This window comes from Typopeltis vanoorti, chromosome 6 (assembly GCF_054136105.1).
Source record: "Typopeltis vanoorti isolate ZY-2024b chromosome 6, IOZ_Tvanoo_1.0, whole genome shotgun sequence".
Classification (NCBI taxonomy): Eukaryota; Metazoa; Arthropoda; class Arachnida; order Uropygi; family Thelyphonidae; genus Typopeltis; species Typopeltis vanoorti.
This window is the reverse complement of record NC_143554.1, coordinates 85387730-85407208: the sequence shown is the minus strand read 5'-3', so window position 1 is coordinate 85407208 and position 19479 is coordinate 85387730. Positions and strand designations below refer to the sequence as shown.

At 35.8% G+C, this 19479-nt stretch overlaps 1 long non-coding RNA gene across 1 annotated transcript in view; it reads left to right on the top strand.

The window, feature by feature from the left end:
- Positions 1–19479, top strand: part of LOC150105656 (uncharacterized) — a 75817-nt gene that overhangs the window by 32259 nt on the left and 24079 nt on the right. The window lies entirely within an intron of this gene.

Sequence of the window (19479 nt, the reverse complement as noted above, 5' to 3'; positions counted from 1 at the left end):
ATCAACTATTTTATCCCTAACTCAGCTTTCAGCTTCATAAGCTTAAATCAGTTCGAAACACTTTTTAAACTTGTATACTGTTAGCTTAGTGTTTCGATTAATTTCTTTATTTTTTCCATATTAATGTATTATATAATTTGCCATCCTCACTATAAATTGTGCCTAAATACATAACTATATTTTCAGATTTTTCTATCACTTTTTTTTTTTTTTTTTTGTATATATGCAGCTTATTGGAAGCTTGATGGTCTGCATGAGTTTGCTAAAGGAAGATCGTGTTTTAGCAATCTGCTCACTTATTACAAAAGGGTGATACATACACAGTGATATATTTAGATTTGCACAAGTCTCTAATAGATTACCACATGGCAAGCTGGTAATTAAATTGGAACGGATGGGGTTAAACAGTATATGAGGGCGCTGGATTGATTGGAGATTGACTGTCTGATAGGTATCAGCGAGTTATCTATGGAGGAGCGATATTTCAGAAGAGGAAAGTCACTAGTGCAACAAGGGTCTGTTTTGGGGATTGTGGTTCTTTAACTTGTATGCTAATGATATTAGAAGAGGTATGAATGGTGATTTGTAGATGGTGAAAGGTTGGGAAGAACCATGAGAAGTAGAGCGGATGTGTAGCTCTGCAGGATGACCTGAATGCACTGGCTGAATGGGAAAGTGAGTGGGGTTTCAGTTCAGTGTTGCAAAGTGTAAGATTTTAAAATTTGGGAAGTAAAGATGGGATGTAGAGTATACAATTAGTAGAAATATCTTGGAGCAGGTAGAGTAGATAAGAAAAGATCTGGGAGTGATTGTGGACAAGGACCTAAACTTTCGCGGACACATTGCTAAATTGCGAGGACAACAGCGGATTATGGGAATGCGGTGGACACTGACTTGTAGAAGTGAGGAATGATATGATTCCATTGTAAAAGGCTTTGATCAGGCCACATATGGATTTCTGTGCACAGATTTTGTCACCTGCATGACATCAGAAATACCAAATAATTACCATAGTTTAATCGTTTTGTCCCTGAAAACAGTCTAACTGTTATGAAATTGCAATGGCTCAACAATTCTGTAAGGATTCCAAATTCTCGTTTAAAGTCCTGCAATCAGAGCCAAAAAATAACAATGGTACCGATGGACGGATAAAGATAATCTAATACGCATTTTGCGAAACGTACTAAAAAGGCCTGCTATTAGATAAATCACCTAAATGCATCGCTAGAATTATCAGCCATAAAAGTTTCATAGCAATTAAAATGAATACTGTTATAGCATCCCTCTCTCTCTCTCTCCCTTCCCCCATAACATATAAACTCTTAACTAGGCTAAAAATCATCTAAATCGATTTTAGTTAATGGCGATTACTGCAAAAAAGAAATAAAATCTCACCATAAACATTTAAATAAGGGGAAAAAAACTTTAAGGCTATTCGAAATACATTTCATGTGACCGCAAGGTTAAAAAAATAAACTCCTAATGTTTAGCAGTTTTTAACTATGTGATCACGTAGTTTAATGACATCTGCTCAACGTAGAATACTTATAGAAACAGCACTGTGAAGTGCACTCTCTCTCTCTCTCTCTCTCTCTCTCTCTCTCTCTGTGTGTGTGTGAGAGAGAGAGAGAGAGCTCAAGTGGGATTAGATTAGCATTGAGAGGCCGTTATCAGTTCCACAGTATTGGTAAAAGGTTGCAACTATATTCGGCGTACCATTTCCTTTTCCTGTCTGCTTCATTACAACTTGCAGGAAGTTAGATAAATATAGTTGCTCGTGGTCCTTGGAAATGCTTGAACATACTGGGGAATTAGGGAAGAAAGGCTATGCGATGACCCACGTGTGTGTGTGTGTGTGTGTGTGTGTGTGCGTGTGCGTGTGTGTGTGTGTGCGTGTGTGTGAATATTTAACTATCACATTCTGGTTCTGTCTCACAATGATCTTTTGTATGTAGGTTAGTATACCTGCATGAGCTAGTAGCACACCCACATCATTTACCGAATCTAAATAATATGGGTCAGAAAAAAAAATGAAAGAAAGACAGGGAATTTCGAATTAATCATTTTAAGAGCTTTTAAAATTAATGGGATTTAGAATTTAACACATTTCCGCACTATTTTCTTTAATTTTTATTATTGTTGTTATTCTGTGAACTGAAATGCATCTATTGTGAAACTGGTGTCCATTTTCTGCTGCTGCTCAAATAAACATGTCATTTATTTTTCTCCCAGGATCGATCCTACCAGAGTTGCGCCAGCCTAAGGCGGCACACAACAGGGGGAACCTCCAGTGAATGCTATAGTTTTTAAGTATTGGAGCACAGGGAGAACGAAGGCGCTGCACACAAAGCAAAACTGTCTTGTTCGCCATGTTTAAAACCCGATATGCCAGTTTCCCTAAAATCGAAATTATAGAATAATAGTTTAAACTCGGTTCTCAGACTGTTTAGAGCATAAGATGCTAGTGAAGCGGAACTGAAATATGGTCGAAGAACAAATTCAAATATCAACAGGAAGCATAACATAAGAAAAAATGAATTTTTTTACTTATATAAATTAGTGGATAATAAATATATAAAAATGTCAAGTTTTTAATGACCATACTCAATAGCTAGCCAAAGTATTCCAACCTGTGTTAGGCCCACTTAAATTTTCGCTTCTGCGCATTTCGAGGTTTCATTTCATGGCGTCACAATTAAGCTGTTCTCCACACGCGCATAGTTTTTGAAAAAGAAGCTCAGTTAAACAAATACGGGCAGTAGGCCAGAAGACAAGTAATGTAGATGATAAACAGGATTACAATGTAAGTGTAGTAAGTTATCATTTGGATCTTGAAGCTGGTATGCGTGTCACGCGATATGTTTTTACTACTGGCCTGAAACTGTCCAAGCACAAATCCTCTTTAATTACAAAAAGCTCGTTTGAGGGCATTAGTTGGATGGAATTATTCTACCATTCACAGTTTCTTTAGATCGATTCTCGCTGTGAACCAAAACGTGTGAATGGCAATCACAATATATTTAGAATTCATTTAACCTACATAAAGTGTTGCTCTTGTTGGTAATGATTAACCATTCCGACAAGAAACTCTTGCGTATACTGAACGCAACCAGAAGTGTACTTTGGCTACCCATGTAAGTACCGGTAGCTCGGAGAGAGGGGGAGAGAGTGTGTGAGAGTGATGGCTGAACTTATTTGGCGAGGCTGAAAAATTAAATGCAGCCAAGTTTAGAATTCGCTTTAAGAAAACATTTCAAAGTTTTCTCATTCCTGAATCGCTTCCAGCCATCAACGTCATTTTTTTTTTTATTCTTCAAAATTCCTGATTTTACCTCCCAACCCCCGAATAAGCTTCTTCCCTAACGTCCTTTCCCTAAAACAGACAATAAATAGGACTGGAGTGCGTCTCCAGAAATAAGCTCGGCGCCTACGGTAGAGCCTTTCCCTAAATGGAGCGACATACAATAAACGCTAGAGACACGTGAAACGCGACCACCCCTCCTGTCAGTGACAGCTGCGCCAGTCCAAAAACGAGAGAGAGAGAGAGACTTTCCATGAGTCATCGTCACGAGCGCAGGCTCCACTGATTCACGTGCACGAGTTAAAAGAGCGATTTTTGCTTGAGCTACGGCGACGACCAGTCTCCTATGCCGTGTGGGGATCGGATAGGGAGGAGAGAAAATCCAAGAAGGGTCAAGGTCAGTACATGCTTTGTTCACGGCGGATTCAACGAACAGCATGCAGAGAAAGAAGAAAAGTAGGCTGATTTTGGGTATGTCCAGAGAACAAAACAGACTTGTCAGTTTTAAAATAGCCATAAGGATATTGCCAGTAACACAAGTCATCACAAATACAAACTAGCCATAGGCGCTATTAACAGAAGATTTTACTGCAGATAATTACTGTTAAACCTTTCATTAGAAATGTGAACGAACTCTCAAAATGAGATAAAGGATTCTTTCCCAGGACATTATGCAGTATTCTACTCTCGGTGGAGCTGAATTCTAGTTCCGTTTGAAACGTGTGTACACTGATACAAGCCATAAAAGGAATAGCGAAGGTGTTAATCTTTTAGCACTACGCTTTATCGAAGTAAAGATGAACCTGCCTCGAAAGAAATGCGAAATAGCATCCGACACATCTGTCACGTGACCATATTTAGAATCCGTCAGATACTGTCGTATTATTACAAGGCAGCGGCCCTCACCCTCAGCAATATTTTTAGCACTTCATAAGGGAAGTTCCCCTATTTGTACAGGCGTGCGTGTCTAGGATTCTGTATAGCAAACTGAAATATAAATACTGATAACAGAAAACGATATAAAAGTTTCCTTCTCGCGATGTTTTTTTTTTTTAATTTTCACTAGACGTTTGATTTGAAAGATGCAAAATTAATGTCAGAATTCTGTTTTTTGTTGGGTAAATTCATTGCAGTGATTTTTGATGGACATTTTGTGTTTTTCAAATCAAGTTTACGGATTTTTTTTGCGTAAAAATATTACATAAACACTATGAAATATGATATTATTATTCAGCACAATAGCCACTGAAGTTATTACTCATAATAGTCTATTTTGTCACCATTTTATATTTAGAATCTCTATATAACGCTTTGAAAACAACTATTGTTTTAAATGTATATTTTAAATATTTTAAACTTACTCGAAATATCCCCAACTTGATACAGGATTTCCTGTTTTAAAAAATATGGAACAAATCATTGCTTTTCGATATGTCTTTTTACTTTGTCTTTTTTACACCTCAATGCTTGACAGCTATTTGAACATAACTGTTATATGTGAGCCTGATGTTATGTCCTACTTGTCCCTACCTTTGATGACTTCAGCTAAGATGAAATGAGTACAGGACAAACCTAATTGCTCAACGCGGCTCACATAGCTCTTTCTGTGCAGTCCCATGTCGAACAGTGTGTGTGTGTGCATGTGGGATAATTCATCAAGCAAAATAGATACGTGTTTTCTTACTCTTTCGAGCTCTGTCGGGGATTCCGCGATTGTCCTTAAACTTCAGCGAAATAAGTGGAATCCTGATATTTCACTTAAGTTAGCCATTTCCATAGTTATGATTGTTGCATTGTTTTTTATTACGTAAACTGTGTTGATATTAAACATTTCGTGGTAATTAATCGTGTGTAATATTTTGATAACGAACAATGATGACACTATTATCCCAGCCACTCTTTCCTACATGAAACGAGCTAAGTGGAGAGGAAAAATTTTAGGCTAATTGGAGTTTTCTGTTCATTGAATTGTTTCGCGCAAGCTACGTCTCGGATGCGTTTCATATATTTCAAGTTCTGTAGTTTATTTTCACAAAGCTACGCTTCTCGAAGTGTCTGGAGCAACTTTTGTTAATACTACTTTAACATTTGGATGCGTCTCCGACCCCTAAAACTGTACTTATGAGGGATGTCATTTTATATCCTGTCTATTCAAAACGATTTCGGCCAGAATATGAATTTAAGTATCCGACACAAACCGACGTCATACGTTCCTTTTCCCCCTCCACAACCTTCCCCCACCAAAGTACAGAGTTTACTTATGTGCTTTTTAATTTGGCCACTCCATTGTAACCCTTAAAACACCTGCGCACCGAAAGTTGTCTAACTTCTATAACTGCTAACGGAGATGTGAAAATAATGTCTTATTATTACTGTTGTAGTAACAGTTGCTGAACTGAAAGGTTCCATTGTAATTCTGTTTTTATTGTCTTCTTCTTCATCGCTGGAAGTTATAAGAAATGCGTGAAAATATATATTTATATCTTGAGCGCTGAAAATAAATTATATGAAAATGTGTGTGTGGAGATCACGCATTTCTTCTATAACTCAAGGTTGTTGTTACGTTGTTGAGTGGCCAAGAGACATTCACTGAAGCATGTACTTGACTGGCCGATATTTGAAAGTAATATACGCCGAACTATTTCTCGAAACAGAAGGAGAGAAGTGCCGAAAGCAAACCTTTTCGCGGCGCCTTTTTATCCATTGATTGCCCTGGATGGCACCTTCAAAACGATAATGAGACACCTCATGCTTCTCATTGAGTACAACCTGCTTCCCAAAGACCAACTAAAATAAACTAGTGTTTTGGCGCACTACAATTCATTCTTGAAAACGCGATCCATACATATTTAATGACGTAAAGATAATGTTTAAGAGAACACTGATAGAATGTTTAAAGTATACATGCAGGTTGTCAAGGAGAATCCCGCTTGTCAAACCGGATCCATTCTGATTTTCCAGAAAATCTGTTGCAAATCCCGAGATATTCCCATTTGAACACATTTTAGTTTCATATTTTCGTTACGATTTTAATTCATTCTTATTTTTTCTAGTGTTTTAAATCATTTCATCATGTATTCATAACCTTCATATTTTAATCTTTTACGGTTTATTGTTTTTAATTTCTTTGTAACTTATTCTGTTATGGTTTCGACTCCCTTCTTAACTCTTTAAGATATTTTATCGATATACTGTCTCAGTTAAATTATTAGGTTTATGAAGATAGTGGAAGTATGAAATATTGCAGTTCCACCTGAAATAACTTCAAGGTATTCAAATCATTATCTGTTGTTTAATGCAATTTTCATAATAGTTAATAGGTCTAAGCCAGCGAGTTCAAAACTTAGGGGTGCTCTTAAACAAAATAAGAAATAAACCTGCTATTTTATATTGAGTGTCATTCTCTTCTACCGTTGACTACTGATGATTTTCATTGACCTTGGGTTATTTTTTTTATCATCTTACTCCAGCCTAAATGAATACATGTTCATATTTGGCATTTTAGTCTTTGAAGATGAAATAATATTTGTGGCAGTACGCTTCCACTTACCATACCATTTTTTTTTTTTAATTTTTAATTTTTTTTAACTAAGAAATATAACTAAAGAAATTAATATCTAGCAACACAGAACTCTTGTCTAGGTGATTTCTAAAGTGATTTCGTTGCTTCTACTAAATCGAAGTAGAGAGAGAGAGAGAGAGAGAGCCTTCTCTGACTTTGGTTGTATAATAACAAATTATACATCACTGAATGATTGCAGTGTTTACATCTTATGTTTTAATTGACTTTTAATTAAAAGTCAATCAATCGAGATTATTAGTAATCCTATAGTCTTCGTATAATCAAATGATAAATTTTGTGGAAGCTACATATGTTTTTACTTCTGTTAAGTCTTGATTAAAGTTACGCAAAAAAAATTAAATTCCATTTTATTCTCTAAGGGGGATTACATTAGAGCTCTTTTAGCTCTAAGTTTTTGGAAAAAGTGGATCTGCTAATGTCCACTTTTGTCTGTCACCTCTAGCTGAGCTCATGGCTATCGATTGTTTTCAAAGCAGCTATGAGAAAGTATGGCAAAGAACAACCGCCATCTCGTGGCCCTAAACGTAATACACTCGTATTGTTGTCTGAAATACTGTGTATTCTAAGAGGCAGGGTTAAGAAAAACCAGAGGAGAAAGAAAAAAAAAAATTGTCTGTTTCAGATATCATACACTTGGGAACTGACTTTAAAAAAGAGATTTCTTTAATCAGCAAGTAGAATCGGACAATAAAAAATGATGGTACAACATGACAAAATTTCATGACGGCTGGGGCGCTGCCAGGTTAAACAAGGTCCCCGTCGTTTTCACCAGGGAACCAGGGCGAACGGCAAAAAGTAAGCTACTGGAACAAATCTGAACCCCCCCCCCCCCAATTCAACATCACCAGAGTTAAAGGTCGGTACTATCAACATAAGAAGCTTGAATGGCAAAGAAATGGAGCTAGTTGAGGAATTAGATAAGTACCAGATCAACAAAATAGGGGTGACTGAAACAAAAAAGACAAAAACTGGTGAGATCTTTCTGAGCAATAAATACAAAATGTTATATTCAGGCAGTGACAATCAAGGAAAAGAAGGAGTAATCATAGTATTCAACACAAATTACGAGGCTAATCTTCTTGAATGGCAGGCAGTCTCAAGTAAAATGATGTGGACAAATATCAGAATGGGGAATTGGACAATGAGAATTATTTGTGCCTATGGTCCCACAGAAGGTTCTACTAAGGTAGAAGTGAAGGAATATTTTGAGGCTTTAGAAAAAGCAACTGACACAATGAAAAAGGAAAAGTTGGTTCTTGTTGGGGATCTAAATAGCAGAGTAGGAAATGATTGGGAGACATACCAAAAATATTTGGGGAAAATTTGGAGAAAAGAGCAAAGCTAATAATAATGGCAAATATCTGTTGGATTTCTGCTCAAGACATGGACTGGTTATTACTAACACCATGTTCCAACATAAAAATGTGCACAAATTCACATGGAAAGAAGAGGCAAGGAATAAGAAAAGTCTCATTGGCTATGTGATTGTTGATAGTGATGTTTTGTCCCTGGTGCAGGACACCAGAGTGTACAGAGGATCTGAAATTGAAAGTGATCACTATTTAGTCTTGAGCAGGATAAAATTGAATTTCATACTGAAAAGAATAACATGTAAGAAAGTTTTAAAGCGAATAAAAGTTGAGCAGCTCTCAGATGTTAACTGTAGACTAAAATAAACAAAGATTATTGAAAAAAAAATGAAAGAGTTTGAGAACAGGAATCAAACCTTGGAGATTCGGTGGCAAACTCTGAAGAAAACATTGATTGATTCAGCTAGAGACATGTGGTGAAGTTGTCTGCAAAGATAGAAAAATCAAAACTCCATGGTGGACACAGGAAGTTAAAGAGGCATTGAAGGAAAAGAAGAAAGCATATCAAAAGTTCCTGGCAAAAAAGTCAGCTTGTGCTCTTAGAAAATACAGAGACAAATGCAAGAATGCTAAACACTGTGTAAAACTAGCTAAACAAAAGTCATGGGAGGACTTTGGCAAGAATATAGAATAAATATCAAGAAGGTGGCAAAATATTCTGGAGGTTGTTGAAGAAGCTTAGGAATGGAGGAAAGAGTGCTGTAAAAAGGAGTTACAGATGATAAAGGTGACATGAAAATGGGAGAAAAAGAAAACTTCGAAGTATGGAGTAATTACTTTGAAAAACTGCTAAATGAAACAAGCAGTGATGACAGCAGTGGTAAAAAACACTGACCAGGCATGGTCAGGAATACATATCCATACTTGAAGTAGAAAAAGCCATCAAAAGCAGCGTTTTTCCACCATAATACATTGACACTTAGGTTAAATACGGCGCATAAAGGGTTTTCAAAAAACAAAACAAAAAAATAATAATAATAAATAAGTAAAATTGAACACTGACCGTTCCCATAATGCTTAGCAATATACACATCCGAAAGGAAGTGTGTTGTGCATTATGAATTTTATACGTTTGTTTCTTTACGCTTGGGATAAAAGGATTAAAACACGAATATAATAAATAATATACTTTCATATATTATTATTATATAGTAAAGTACAAGCCATTAGGAAAAAGAAAACCAGGACGTCCTCTTAAACGATTTAACGATGACTTCTAAGGCCGGAACAGGCCGCATATGCTAGGCCTAAATCCTTGATACGCATGATGACGATGATATACTTTCGTGGTGAGTATAATATGTATATATTCTCACTCACTTAACGATCTGGTGTAAAGACGAAATCGATATTCTGAGCAATCCACCCGATTTTAACTGAATTGTACATCGGAGAAATGCGTGAGAAATCGTCCTTAATTGGCTATCTTTTCTGGCTTCATTAAAAGATGTTCTGCATTTTAGGAGCGACAGAACATTTCTACTGTAACACAGCAGATTAGTGGGAACTATGCCAAGTAGACTACATGCTCAAATGGAAGCGTGCACCACGTGTGTGTGTGTGTGTGTGTGTGTGTGTGGTCGTTTCTGTGAATTTCTCTTTTATGTGACATTATTTTTAGAAATATTATGCAGTTATGATAATCCATGTTACTTGCAAGCACTTTAGGCCCACGAGCTGATTAACTTTTATAACCATAATTTTAGGATAAGGCGGTTAGTCATAGTCATCATAAAATTCCTAATATATATCCTCAAGGGATGAAAAGATACTATAATTAGTACATGAAAAGTTTACATTATTTTCAAGTTAATATCTTATCTATTAGCACCCAGCTATTATCAGATCTTATATTTCGGTATTCTAAACCACTTCTACTGCATTGCCTAAGATTTCCTTTCCCATTCTGTTTAATTGACCATACCACCAATTAGCTCTGCTCACACATTCCTGAATGCTAATACGTCTAGTTTCTTCCATGATATCGTTATTTGTAATATCGATTTAATTTCCCTAATTTTTCTCAAATTCTCATATCTGTGATCTCTAGCTCTGATCTACTGTTTTGCTTCTATCCCAACTCTCAGATTTAAAGTTAAAATTGGTTTGAACAATTTTAACAGTATGACTGACGTGCATACTGTTTTGAGTAATTTCTCTTATTCCATATAAATTTATTCAGTTGACTTTCTACCATACCGGTTTTATTATTCTTATTATGGTACTAATTTACGTATTTAGTTTGCCATGATGATGAAGCAAGATATGAACTGCATGCGAAATGAGATGAAAAGAATTAGAGACATACATGGAAGAGTGAATAAGAGCAGAAGGAAAGATGGCCATGCGAAAGATATATCGAATGATTCGAGAGTGGTTCTCTATGGAGATTCCATTATTAGAGGTGTGGTGAATGAGAAGATGCATAAGGTTTGTTTTCCTGGTGGTAGAATGGAGAGAGTGATTGAAGCGTTGGACATGAGGAATAAGAGAGCACAATAGTTGGTGGTTGTAGTACGGAACAAATGATTTGGATGGGAACAAGGAAAAGGCCAGATTGGATATAAGGAGATTATTAAGGAGAGTAAAAGATAACAGTGTGGTAGGAAAGGTAGTCAATGTGTTGCCAAGGTATGATAGTGATGAATAGAGGAGGCGGGCAAAGATTATGAATGATATGTTAGCGCAGTTATGTGAGGAGAATGGAGTGCATTTTGTGAATGTGTGGGAGGAATTTGAGGGACTGATGGAATTGTATAAAGAGGATGGGCTGCATTTAAATGGTTTTGGTGTGAGTCTGCTGGAGAGATTGTTACTGGCAGGAGAAGTAATGACTGTAATGAATATATCTGAGGTGGTGCGAAGTGATATGAAAGAGCAAAAAAGTAAGGTAGGGAGAGGTATTTGTTCACTTGCAAATGGGGAGGTGAATATTATGAATGAAGTAAATGAGAGAGTGGAGGTACAACACGAACAGGGAAACGGGGGGGGGGAGTCAGAGTGGACGGGGAGAAACTTTATGAAACATGCGGATGCTGAATTCAGAGGTGAATGTATAAGCGGACAAACACAGATTGAGATGGTGGAAAGAGTTTAGGTGTGAAGAAAGTTGTAGAATTGGTGGTAATATAGAGGAAGTGACTGGGGAAGGTATTGAAGAGTCACCTCGTAGGAATGACGTTCTTAAGACTTGTAGAAGCAGTAATGATTTCTTAAGTTTATTCACTAATGCTAGAAGTATTCGAAATAAGGGGAACGAAATTGTTGCTTTGCTCAAGTCTGTTCGCCCTAAAATTGTTGGAACAGGAATAGAGATGAACGGATATGATATTTTTCGTGAAGATAGACAGGGAAGAAAGGGATGAGGAGTACTGTTAATGGTAGCAGATGAGTTGTGCCTATCTAAGGTGGAATTGCAAGGTGCAAATAGTGGTTACGGTTTTGAGGCGGTATGGTGTGAGGTAGAAGTAAACAGGATGAAATATTTAGTTGGGTGTTGCTATAGACCTGGTAATATGGAGGATAATGAGAAGGAAATGTATAGGCAAATTGGCCTAGCTAGCAAGAAACGAGTTTTCATTATGGGCCACTTTAATTATGGTAATATAGACTGGAAGCAAGAGACTGCATCTGGGGATAAAGAAAATTAATTTTTGGAGTTTTTGAAAGATAATTACCTTAGGCCACACATAATGGAGGGTACACGGATCAAAAGTATTGGATTTGATCATCTCATCAGATGATGTTATTATAAATGAGGTGTCAAATCTTCCACCAGTTGGTGAGAGAGTGACCACTAGGTGATCACGTGCAGGGTGACCAGTCATTCGAGGACGTCTGTTAGAAAGGAATATATGTGGAATTATAAGACTGGTAATTACGAAAAACTCAGGAAACAGCTTGCGATAATAAATTGGAAAGAGGAACTGGATGGAAAAGGATATCAATGCTGCTTGGGCCATACTCAAGAATTATTTGGTGGAGGCAATATCAGAGTGTATTCCAAGGATCAGGAGGGTAAATAGAGTGGGTCTAAAATGGATGAATCAAGAGATAAGGTATGCAATCTGGAAGAAGAAAGTATTATGGAAGAAACACAAAATGAGTATTTATAACAACCAGTTGCATGAGAAGTACGAAGAGAAGGCGAGGAAGGTGACTAGCTTGATAAGGGTAGCAAAAATGCAGTATGAGCAGCAGTTAGCTAAAGCGGCCAAAAAAAAAATCCTAAGGAGTTTTTTCGATATGCCGCCAGTAGAAGAAAGAATGATTATGGTAAGATGGGATTGATTGGTGAAAACGGAGGAATGATAACCGCTGCGGAGGATATAGTTGAGATATTTAGTGAGCAATTTCTAAAGGTATTTCATTCTTTCTTGTGAATGTGTCATGCAGAACTTGAAAGCAGTGGGAAATGAGGAGGAACTGTTAGTAAGTGAACAGGAGGTCTATGAGGAATTGAATAGACTTGATGTAAATAAGGCCGTGGGACTTGATGCTATTTCACCATGTGTCTTGAGGGAATGTGCCAGAGAGTTAACAACAGCTTTTCTATATCTTTTCAACATGAGTCTCACTGGGTCAAGTTCCAAAAGAGTGGAAAGAGGGTAAAATTGTTCCAATTCATAAGGGAGGTGATAAGAGTAAGGCTTTGAATTATAGACCAGTCTGTGTGTCTGGAGTTGTGGTCACTGTATTAGAGAAGTTAGTTAGGAATAAAGTTCAGAATTCGGTTGACAGCAGAAAAGTACTCTTTGGCGGCCAGCATGGATTTACTAAAGGAAGATCGTGCTTTAGCAACCTGCTTACTTTTTATAATAAAGTGACAAATACGTTGGATAAGGGTATTGCATATACAGTGGTATATTTAGATTTTGCAAAGTTGCTTGATAAATTGCCACATGACAAGCTGGTAATTAAATTGGAACGGATGGGGCTGAACAGTAGATTGGTTCATTGGATTGGAGATTGGTTGTCTGATAGGTATCAGCAAGTTGTCTATGGAGGAGCGATATCCCAGAAGAGGAAAGTTACTAGTGGTGTACCTCAAGGGTCTGTGTTTGGGTCCATTGCTGTTTAATTTGTATGTAAATGATATCTGGAGAGGTCTGAATGGTGATGTGCAGTTGTTTGCAGATGATGCAAAGTTGGGCAGAGCTATCAGGAGTAGTGTGGATGCTGTAGCTTTGCAAGAGGACTTGAATACACTGTCTGAATGGGTAAATAAGTGGAGATGTCAATTCAATGTTTCAAAGTGTAAAGTTTTGAAATTTGGGAAGCAGAGATGGGATGTAAAGTCCAATCGGCGCGAATATCTTGGAAGAGGTAGAGGAAATGAGAGATCTGGGAGTGATTGTAGACAAGGACCTAAAATTTCGGGGACATGTTACTAAAATAGTGAAGACAACACAGCGGATAATGGGAATAATGCGGAGGACATTGACTTGTAGAAGTAAGGATGTTATGGTTCCTTTGTATAAGGCTTTGATCAGGCCACATATGGATTACTGTGCACAGATCTGGTCACCTGGTTTTCAAAAAGATGAAATTGCGTTGGAAAAAATTTAGAGGCGATTGACTAAGGTGGTTTCTGGTCTCTGGAATGTAGAGTATGAAATCAGATTGACAAAATGCAATTTGCAGAAATTAGTGGATAGAAGGAGGAGGAGGATATGATTGAGACATATAAGCTGTTAAGTGGTTATTACCAGATTAACGTCGGGGAGGTTTTGCACAGAATGGGTGAGGATAGCAGGAGAACAAGAGGTCATTCTTGGAAGCTGTATAAGGAGGGTGTGAGCAAGGGAGTGAGGAGCAGGTTTTTTGCATGGAGAGTGGTGAGTGATTGGAATGCTTTGCCCGAGAGTGTAGTGTGTGCCGAGACAGTGAATATATTTAAGGCACAGTATGATAAACTTGTGTATAACAGTGGACCTCCCACGATGAGTCTTTGACTCCATGGAGTTTTTATAATAATAGTAATAATAAAAATAATAATAATAATAATAATAATAATAATAATAATAATAATAATATTCACTAAAAACTATGCCTAAATAGTTGAAGTTTTGCGTGTTTAGGTTCTGCATTCAGGCTGCAACAGATGTTTTAGCAGTGGCCGCTCGTGGCTTGAAATATGCATACACACTGTAAGTATAGTGTATACGTGTTTGGATAAAATATCAAAATTATGGTAAAAAATTAAAAAAAAATTGAACATGAAAAATATTGTTTATTATCGATAAAATTATACAGCTTAGTATAATTCAAAATTACTTAAAAATAAAATCCATTATCATAACCCCAATAATGTTCTAAAATAAAAACAATAACAAATGTTATGTCTTTAATTGTAATGTCCAAATATTTAAAGAGACTGAGTAAACACGATAAGCACCACGAACACTCTACTATATGACTGTCGCAAACTGCATATAAACAACAGTGGAACTGCGTGACGGACAGTGCCGCATTACGCTAATAGCTCGCATCTCACTATGACCGTGCATATGCTTGGCGCGTAGTAAATATTGGCAATATGACACTGGTAAACACAGTGCTGCTAGCGTCCTTCGCCCTCCTAAGTGCTACAAGATGGATTTTTATTATTTTTTTATACAAAACAAGAGAATTGTATAGGATTGTTTATGATAAAATTAAGTATTACAAGAAAATATAAATAAATTAAAAAATATATTTATATATGGAGAAAAATTGGGGGTGCTGCAGTTCCTATGCACGATCCGCCCCTGGTTTTTAGTGTTTCTGCTTATTTTCATAGTCTTTGTCTTTTTATTGCTGAGTTTCATATCAAATTTGTGATTGCAGTTACACAAGGCTGTAGATTCCTTAACTAAACTGCATAACTGCAATAACAAATTTAGGATTTATTTAGGAGTATAACGTCATCTGCATAAAGTAACATCAGGTTTAATTCCACTTCCCTTCTTAATTTGATTCGTACAGACAGTGAAGATAACGTGCACCCTTGTCTTATCTTATTTAATATCAAACTATTTTCCTCTACCCCCCTCAGTTCTAACTGCAGACTTGCAATTTAAATATAGACTACGTATTTATCGATTCTTAATAATTCTTAAACAACAATTAAGATGGCCTGGACACCTTCAGTGAATGTCATCTAAGAGATTACCGTACTTAACCTTGAACGAAATCACTGGAGGAAGACGAACAAGAGGGAGACCAAAAAGAACTTGTCTAGTCTTTGAGAGAAAAGTCACAATTGTCCAACTTCAGAGAGAGAGAGAGAGAGACGACAGAAATGGTCAGAGGCAGAGCCATATGGCGACGATTTGTTCATAGGGGGACTCAACCCGTCATCTGATTGATGAGAAAGAAGAATATTTCTCGATGTTACGTATTTATCGTAGCATCGAGATAAATTGTAGTGTTTGGAACAGATTTTTTATTGGCACTTTGTTATATGCTTTTTTCTCTGTCTACAAAACTAAAACACAAAGCATTGTGTATTTTTCTTGCTTTCGCAACTATTTGTCTTAAAATGAAAATCTAATCCTGACAACCATGTTTTGCTTGAATCCAGTGTGTTCTCCCAGTTTCTGTCCCGTAATTATTTCTTAGCTTCTTCTTCATATGTATGCTTGCATAAATCTACCTGCATTCAGTAGAGAAATTTCTCTGTGATTTTCATATTATTAGGTTTTATTTTACTTTTTATAGATGAATACTATGACAGCTCTATTCCAGTTATTCGGAATTCGACCATCTGAATTATGCAGTGTAGCTACTGTAAAACTTATACTTCGGCATTTGATCATTTATGGTGGAATATCATCTATTCTAGGTACCTTTTAAACATTTCACGTTCTTATGGCTTTTGCTCCCTGAAGTACTAATATATACTCCTGACTGCATTCCTCTTGAATGGTTTCTATTCTGTTTGTTGTTTAATTATGCATTTGTTTCAAAGTAAGTACTCCAGGCGTCTAGAAACAGTGTATCCCTCCGGATACACTGTTTCGCTTTCTTGTATTTTTTCTCTGTATTCTCTCAGAGCACATGATGACGTACTTACTAGGAACTATCAATATCCCTTTTTTTTTTCATTACTGCCTCTTTAAGCCCTCTTTCATTCTAAGCTGCATCAAAAATTACGTATTTTTAAATTTTTGATTTTGATGAAAACGAGTTATTTTGTCATCCTATTCTCCAGATGGCAGAAACAGTTTTTTTTTTAAAGTTATTGCTGGCATCCTATTAATTGTGGTGGCTATTTTTATTCTGGGAATGTGTACGGCATTTATACAATTTCGGAGCATTTTAAAATTAATCACAGCTTATTTTTAGACAAACTAATTAATATGTTTGCCCAAATCACCTACATTGAAGCCTTTCTTCCATGGAGGAAAAAAAAAAAAAAAAAAAAACACCACTCTAATTTTTAAATTTTGCAAAAAAAAAAAAATAAATAAATAACAACCCCTGACTTTGAAGTCCCCAAAAAATTATGTTGAGGACCAAATAAATATTTGAACCTTTTATGAGAGATACTCTTGTCGGGTGGTTATAAAACAGAATTGGTTCCATTTGGTTATTTTAATTCCTTCATCCTAGACAGCATTTTGATTTGAATATGAAGAAAACTTTTTTTTTTTTGTTGCATGTGAAAGCATATATTACATGCAAGTGTTTTTACTTGCCACCAACATTGATGTAAAAATAGAATAAAACATTGAAAAATACAATTTTTTTTTTTTTTTTACTTTAATACCACTAACTTAGCTATGCAGACAGAGTAATTTCCTATCTGTATGATTTGCAAAGAAGAGGTGTACAGCAGTTTGAAGCGTGTTATTCTATTTTAACCAGTTTACTTAGTTAGGTAATAAAAATAAGTGGTACTCAACACTTAATGTAATTTATTTTTTCAAAGGACATGATCCTGTTGTCAAATTTAATAGCCTTTCTAGGTAAGTGAATATTAATTTTGATAGTTACCATTGTAAGCACATCACACTTGTTCATATCCTTCTACTCTTTTCTTGATTTAATTATTACTATATCTTATTTTAAAACCAGACAGGGCCATATAACCCTCAATGATCATTATTTTATCAATTTTGATTATCAAAACGCAATTCATTCTTGAAAATGAAATGGAATGAATTGAAAAAAAAAAAAAAAACAATTCGGAACACTTAAAGATGGTGGCTACCATCTAGATCTAGTCTGCACAATTATCTGATTAATTTTAAAATTCTCCGAAAGTGTAAAAATTCTGTGGTTTCCCGCAAAAAATGCTGCCATAATTAATACGAATGATGGCAGGAAAAATCTGAAGAAAAATTTCTTTCATCTAAAGGCTAGAATAATCAAATAATTCACTTTCATCAAAATATAAAATTATGCAGCCTTACTTTAATATTGAGTTTGATGATTTCACAAATGCATTGGGTCTGCCGGGAAATTCTGATATTTTCTATCCTTACCGATAACTTCACTATATTGCTCTTTGACTGAATCAATCAATGGTTTATTCAGTCTTCCAATGAGTCTCCAGGTTCCAGGTTTCGATTATTGTTTTCAAACATTTTTTTCTCCACTAATATTTGTATGTTTAAGTCCATATTTAACCTATGAAAAATGATCGACTTTGATTCTTTTCAAAGTATTATATATATTTCTTTTCAGTATAATATTAATTTTTATCCTGCTCAAATTTGAATGGCGATCTCTTCCTATTTCATATCCCTTGTATGCTCTTCTGTCCTACAGGAGATATTTCCTAAACAGAAATCTAAGAGATACTTATCATTATTATTAACTTTATTATTTTTATCCATATTTTCCAAACATATTCCTGTATGTCTAGAATTATTTCTTGCTCTGTTATTTAGATCTTGAACAAGGACCAACTTTTCCTTTTTTTTTTCCCTTTTGAGATCGTTAGTGTTATGCCTTAATACATATTCTTGTATATAAATTGAGTTTGTTTTCTAACTAAGCTGCGATGGCTATTTAATGCAACTATATAATAATAATAAATAAATAAAAGCTTACTTACAGGCCCACGACCTTTGAGGCCCGCGACCTGTCCAGATTGGTTTTCATTTAAAGCCATTCCATGATTTTAGGATAAGGCGGTTAGTCTTATGCCGGAATATATATTTCTGTGTGTAAATTGCGTGTGCTCTTTTGGTAAGTTTGCCTGGTTTGGGGATGAAAAACCCAAGTTTCAGGCAGGGAATTTCTTCGTTTCTTCACATTCTAGACGGCATTCGAACCAAGTTTTTCCCAACTTCAGGGATTCAGTGAAATCGACTAAGCTACGGAGATTTTAATGCCATTATAGTTAGCATAATAAGGAACCATCCTATTATGCCAAAAAAAAAAAAAAAAGAAAAAAAAAAGGATGACACAGTTTCTAAGGTGTAGAAAAGAAATATGAGAATGTTTCAAAATATTCAAATTATCAAATTAAATGCTTCTAGTCCTACATGACTGGCTTTATACAATGCTAACAAGTGGTTGCAGCACATCCTTACGGCAAGATACTCGCAAGCATGATTCTGAAGTAAGTTATTCCTACTGTTTTTCTACGACTGCTGAAAGTCTCTGACTGTCTCACACATATCCGACAGGATTTATGTTTTGCAGATGGTGCTACCCAGTACATTTTGCAGAGGATTCGCATAGAATATCGCAGCATTACTTTTGCATTACTTTTGCTGCTTTAATTTTTTTTTTTTTTTAAAATAATTTCTGTGAGAGGAATATCTTACCTATTATCTTCAGTGACACAACGCTGATGTCGCTGCTACTGTTTAAGGATGTCTGAATGTGCATTCCAGTTGAAGCCTCTATATTATCAGGTTTGCATGTTTGGCAGGATGAAAAATAACCCGAATTTCTAGAAAGATTGGTGACTGAATGACACGAAAGCATGGGTATTATCATTAAACTCCGGTCTATTATAATCCGGAGAAATGCATCAAATATTATGAAAGCAACATAAATAATAAATTTCACAACTAGTTTCCTAATTGGTTTATTATTTGTCAGCTCTCTGATTTGATCATTTGGTATATTTCTATCAACTAAAACATTAAGTGTCAAATCTTGTTTTTCTAATCTTTCATATGCTGTTCTGTTTATTCTTTTCCTCCCATAAATTGGGATTTATCATCCATCAAGCTGACCCACATATTATGTCTGATAATAGCCACACCCAGTTGACAATTTAC